We start from the raw sequence: 6,126 nt of genomic DNA, 5'->3' as shown, positions 1-6,126 counted from the left end.
CCCAAATTCTTTTGGGGTAAAGGGCAAAGGTCTTGGCTTCTGAAACTACTTTCTGCTGGCAAGGAGCATAGAGCTGTCCCTGCCTCTACAAGTCCTCAAAGAGAAGGTTAACTAGAACGAAGCACAGGCTTCATCCAGGGAATGATGGGGGGAGATTGGCTGGTACCAGCTGTTTGCTACCAACTGTAGGTGAATGGCCTGTAGTCTGGAAGACACAAATCTCACAGAAAAGACTGCAGGATCCAGATATAGGGAGAAGTAAAAGTGTAAGAGCCCCATTAAAATCGTTTACAATTGACCTGCAGCATTGTCTGATCTTGTTATTTTTTCAAAAGTTTAAGTAACACTTGCAGGTAGAAGTTTTTCACCCCAGGGTTCAATAGTTACACAAATGAATTTGCCAGAGACTGGTTTTCACTTCAATTATCACTGAAATTTTCCTCCCCAAACCAAACTGAAGATGTTTCTGATTTAATTTCAGTTGTTTGGGGGTATTGAATGACTATACATTTAGGTCAAAACAGCAAGATCTCACACACTTGTGTTGATCTTTTACTGACCATTTGCTCTAATTATAGAAGTTTGCTATAAAAGGATAAGGCATGAACTAGATTTAGGACTTGAATATGACAGGATAAAACATCCTTAGCTCTGTTTGGATTCAGATAATTCAGTTTTCCAACCATGCAGTATCAAATCCACCTCATAGCCAGACTCAGGAATAGCCAGGTGGGTAACATTCCTTTTCAAAGGAACATAATGGGGAAACTGAGTCAGGAGGATCCCATCTTAGACTAAAGCTAAAATTGTCCTCTCAGCTTCTCCCAATGCTGACTTCCCATGAGTATCACATTCTCTCTGAGTAGCTTGTGGCATTTCTGTCAGATGGTGGATTATTGATTATCAGTGGATTATTATGATCCATCAGACAACTCAAAATAAAATCCCATGAGCTTTACCTCAAACAACAAGTTTCACTATCACAGTTTAGGAAAAAACTTTTCCAGGATTTACATCTCAAATTTAAATTTGTCCTGGTGTAAAAAACCAATTGTTAGAGATTATTTCTATATACTTGCAAATTCTCAGCAAGCCATGACCCAAACAAACTTTTTGGCAAGTTTGCCCATTGCAACAATAACCAACAATAGCCAAATTATTTTAAAGGTAACCAAATTATGAAAAGTTGCTTGACATAACTGATACAAAAAATTCACCAATTTGAAACTTGAAGCACACCCGTTACCAATCTGGTGACTTCAATTTTGTTAAATGCATTTCCAAATTACTTTACACAGAGAATCACCGTCTCATCATTAACAGTTAAAACTACAACTTTAAAAAGAGCGTGGTTACCCAAGTTCAGAGGCCAACTTCTTTACCTTGAGCATGGTGTGTTGAACCTGGGTGATGCTTCTGGGCAAAGGTTGCCCCAGGGCCCAAGGCTACTGCCAATGGGGCCCACACTGTAGCTGCTGCCCCTTCCCACCTCCTTACTTTCACCAGGTGGGGGAGGGTGATTTCAAAGGTGGGAGGGAGGGTGAAACTCTTCTCCTATGAGAGGAATTAGCAGATACCCTCTTGACTCAAGGGAAGGGAGTGACCAGGATTGTAAGCAGCATTTCAAAACTCCTTAATGATTAATCACAAAACTTCCAGAATCTGCTAAGATGTTTTCAGCTGTTCTAACTTTTCCCTGTAACCTCCGTGAAAGAGGATTCAGAGGTGTAGAGGGAAGGGAGTAAGTAAGCCTCAGGGAACCAAAAAGCACTTGTAGTTTTCTCAATTTCTTAGCGCCAAGAGAATTGACAGAATTGGGCATAAGCTTCCAGATAGGGTGTCCATCCTTGTCCTCTATGCTATGGAAGGTGTACCCAGGTCCATGGCCTCAAACCGAACCAGTGGACTGAGAGCCTGAGAGCATCAGGTCAAGTGTGAGACAGTCTCATAACTGTCTGCCTGAAAAGCACCTCCAAGCCTTCCTAGGTGCTTGGAGGGTGACCCCAACTATAGAGCAAGAAAGAAGCGGGGAGGGAGGCCTACATACCTTTCAATCTTGACTGGAGAAGAACTTGAGGTTAGGCAATTTTCCCTGTATGGGCCACCAAAATGTTGAGGTTTAGAGATTTAGGGGTCCAGAGATCCCCAAATCATGATACGCGGGTCCTGCCTGAATGAATTCGACCCAAGTCTTCTTTCAGCCAAAGACAAGGTTTATGAAAGATCTGCCATGTTGACCAGACTCTTAAAGAATCTGAACATTTATGAACTATTGACCTGATTCTTAAAGAATCTGAGCTGATCAAGTCTTAATTACCGAATTGAATGGCCTCATCTCATTTTTCATCATTTTTTTAAAATTTCTCTGTAACATTTGGAACTGTTGAATTCCTTTACTTTTGGATAGTCTATCCTCTTTGCATTTTCAACACTGTTCTCCCCTGACTCTTGTCTTCTCTGTCCAGCTACTCTCTTATGTCTTTTTTGTTGAATCATAGGTTATGTCCTGTTCACTCTTTCTTTTCTCTTGGGGGTTCCTAGACTGGTATGCATTCAACTATCATCTGTACCTAGATGACTTTCAGATTTTTATATTCAGCCTGCTCTTGAGCTGCAGTCCAACATCAACTGCTTAATGAAATTTTCCAGCTGGAGATCCTGTAGGTATCTCAAATTTGACTGTTCAAACAGATTTTTCTTCTTTCCCAAAACCTTCCCTCTAACTTTACTCCTGTTGAAAGCAACACCATCCTTATAGTCACCCTGACTCACAACATCACAGTCATCCTTATTAACTCTATTTTCCCTCACTTTCCACAGCTAATGAATCACCAAGTCTTTGCAATTTTACAACATCCACAAATTTCATAATATCCCTCACTCCCCTCACTTCTCTCCATTCACAAGTCCACATCCTTAGTTAGGCTTTCATCACTAGTTATCTGGACAATTGTTATAGAATAGCAATAAATTGATGTTCCTGACTCTACTCCCTCTGGTTTCTGATTAATAACATGGCATCTTTAAATCAGATGAGTATGTCAGCTTTTCAAGAAGCTCCAATAGCAAAAATCTGTCTCTTCCTTTGGATCTCCTCTACTTCCTGCTTTTGCTGCTGCCTCCATTGTGGTCCTCCAACTGCCTCTGCTCAGTTGCCACCCTAGCTGACTCCCTATCTTTATTTGTCTCCCTCTTCCTGGCCTCTACAGCTTCCTGGATTCCTACAGCATTCTCCAGGATGTGCCCCACAGGCTTTTTATCCCCTCACCAGCATGTCAATAATATCTCTTGTCCATTATCTAGAACCTCCAATCTTTTGACCCCTTTGGTGATGCAACTAAGGATGATGACTTACTCCAAGCAGAGACTGAGGATTAAATTCATATAATAATTCAGCAACAAAAAGCAGAAAGACAATACTCTTTAGGGAATTAAAAATGTTTATGACAAAAAGAAATTTATGAAAGCTTTCAAAAATAAATTTACTTGTAATTGTACTGTGATTGAATATTCTGAATTGAATTGAAGTTATCTAGCTTCAAGGTGACCAGAGAAAGAACATTTGCCAATTCATCCTGAAGGCTAGCATTGTTAAGAAAGATCAGCTTAAGGTTCATTATTCTTAAAATGAGCAAAAACACATAGAGTATTTCTTGAATAGTTTGTTCTTGAAGCCAAATTGGCTACCTTATGAAATGAGTCTCTGCAGTAAATGGACTTTTCATTTAATCATTCAAAGTTCCATTCACATCTGCATGATTAGAGAAAACATGTCTGTAGGCTAGTAACACATAAGAAAATTGCAGTAAGATGATAACTAAGCCCCTTATTCATCCTAACACAATTCCAATGGAAAATATTTTATTTTGAGTGTTTATTGTTCTGTTTAGTGCTTTTCACTTGATTTAAAATGTTTTTGTTGCATTAAACCATGTATATTGCAGCTTAACTATATAAAAGCTTATTAACAACAAATAAACAAACAAAAAAGCTCCAATAGCTCCTTATTGTTTTGGGGATAAAATGTAAACTCTTCTGTTTAGCATTGTTGAAGAACTGATTTAGTATTCTGCTCTGTCAGCTTAACTAAGTCATTATTTATTACTTACATTTGTAAAGGAGAAAGTCATTCAAGAAGAGATAGAGAGAACTCCCCAAGATGAACATTGTGCACAATAGCATCCTTTCTGTACATAGGTACAATCATTAACTTTAGAAAGAACAATTTCTGACTTTGATTGCAGAGACAGATTACTCAGACATACATAGACCAAAAGGTTCTAAAACATTTAATACAATATCTGGGCTTTAAATTGGACTTATATTCTCCTGAATTAGCAGAGTATTGACCAGGGAATGAGTGTTGAATGTGACAATACCATTCAGTCAGGCTGGCATGATTTTCCCAGTATTTTGCTATCTGCCCCAACTCCTCACACTATAACTGTGATTCAGCTATTAGCAAAACTCACCCAGGCTCTGATTTGTAGACTTCTTCTAGCAAAGAACAGACCTAGTAGTATGTTGAGCAGAACATTTGTGGCCAGAGAGAAGTCAGAGTTGACTGGTGAAGATTATGGAATAAAAGGGGTTTCAATACCGGGGGACTGGGACATCTTTATGCTAAGGCTCATCAGTTGCCTTTTAGTTAATGCATTATTGCTGTTTTACTAACTGCTGAAATCCTATCCACCTTTCAAAACTCCTATCAGGCCATTAGTTAATGCAATCTGTTATCTTTGAGGCAAAAAAAGTCACTTAGCATTGGTGGACCCAATTAGACCCAAAGTTGGTAACCCTGAATTCTCTACAGCATGTCCCAGACTTCAAACACTGATAGGTTCAAACTGGAAAGGTGTTGAGTATGGCCTGGCAATAGATTTTATCATAATAAAATCAGTTCATCAAAGTTCCTAGTGACCCATCGCTAGATTGACCACAGGATGATTAATTTTTGGCCACAACTCCGAAAGCCCATAATGAAACTACATATTCTTGATATATGATGCACTATGTGATACATTTATTAGTTCTCAAAATCTCTCATGTAGTTTGAGATATTTCTAATCCTAGGGACTAGGAAAAAAAACTGAGCCCTGCAGGAAATGGTGAGAAATGAAAAGGCCTATTATCCTGGGCTGTGCTGCCTATAAATTATCTTGAAGGAAAATCATATTGTCTGTAATCATAATCATAATAACAAAATGGTGAACTGACATTTGTGTAATTCTTTAAGGTTTGCAAAGCACCTTACAAACATCTAATTTCACCTTATTATAACCCTTTGAAGTAGATATTTGTTATTATAATCATTTTACAGATGAGGAAACTGAGGCTTGGGGAAGTTAAATGACTTACTCATGATCCTGCTTTCAGCAAGTATCAGAAACTGGCTTTGAACTCATGTCTTTCTTGCTCTAAGGACAGGACTCTGGCTATTAAACTGTATTGTCTTTTCATCCATATTTTCATTGTTCCATTCATTTCTTCTAATAAATAGTAACTACATAAGTACTACATATGAAGCTAGTCACTGTATAGGATACAAAGATAAATTTTTGTAAAACACATAAATAGCTACAGTATAACACAAGGCAAAATATTTCCAATACTATCAGTGGTCAAAACAAGCTGGAGTTCAGAGGACATATCTTGTTGCAGTGAGGTTGATAACAGAAAACTTCTTGGAAGAAATAATGTTTGATAGGAGTTTTGAAAGGTGGATAGGATTTCAGCAGTTAGAGGTAAAACAGCAATAATCTGAATAGAAAGAGTGGATTGTAGAAAGGTGGGAGGTTGGAAAAACACAGAAAACAGTATATAGTCCTACTTGATTAAAGCATTGCAAAGTAGTGGTGGTTGATGCATATTCTAGAGTAACATACTAAATGTACTTACAAACTTCTCTTCTCTTGGCATATTAAATAGACTGGATGTGGTTGAAGATTTATTTACAATGTTGCCAAAAATATAAAGAAGGGAAGAAAAATTTCTTACCAAAAGAAACGTTCTCTGTTAGATGGCTAAACTCCTTAATCTCCTTCATTTTTTTTTTTTGGTTTGTTTGTTTGGTTTTTTTTGGCTAGGCAATAGGGTTAAGTGACTTGCCCAGGGTCACACAGCTAG

General features: G+C 38.1%; 1 pseudogene; it reads left to right on the top strand.

Moving 5' to 3' along the window:
- Window positions 1–3,285: 3,285 nt before the first annotated feature.
- On the top strand, window positions 3,286–3,626 carry LOC114049057 (annotated as a pseudogene).
- The last annotated feature ends 2,500 nt before the right edge of the window (window positions 3,627–6,126 follow it).

Source organism: Vombatus ursinus, unplaced genomic scaffold (genome assembly GCF_900497805.2).
Source record: "Vombatus ursinus unplaced genomic scaffold, bare-nosed wombat genome assembly UNPS02002936.1, whole genome shotgun sequence".
In the NCBI taxonomy this organism is placed as follows: Eukaryota; Metazoa; Chordata; class Mammalia; order Diprotodontia; family Vombatidae; genus Vombatus; species Vombatus ursinus.
Note: the sequence above shows the minus strand (reverse complement) of the source record. Positions and strands in the feature narration are given on the sequence as shown.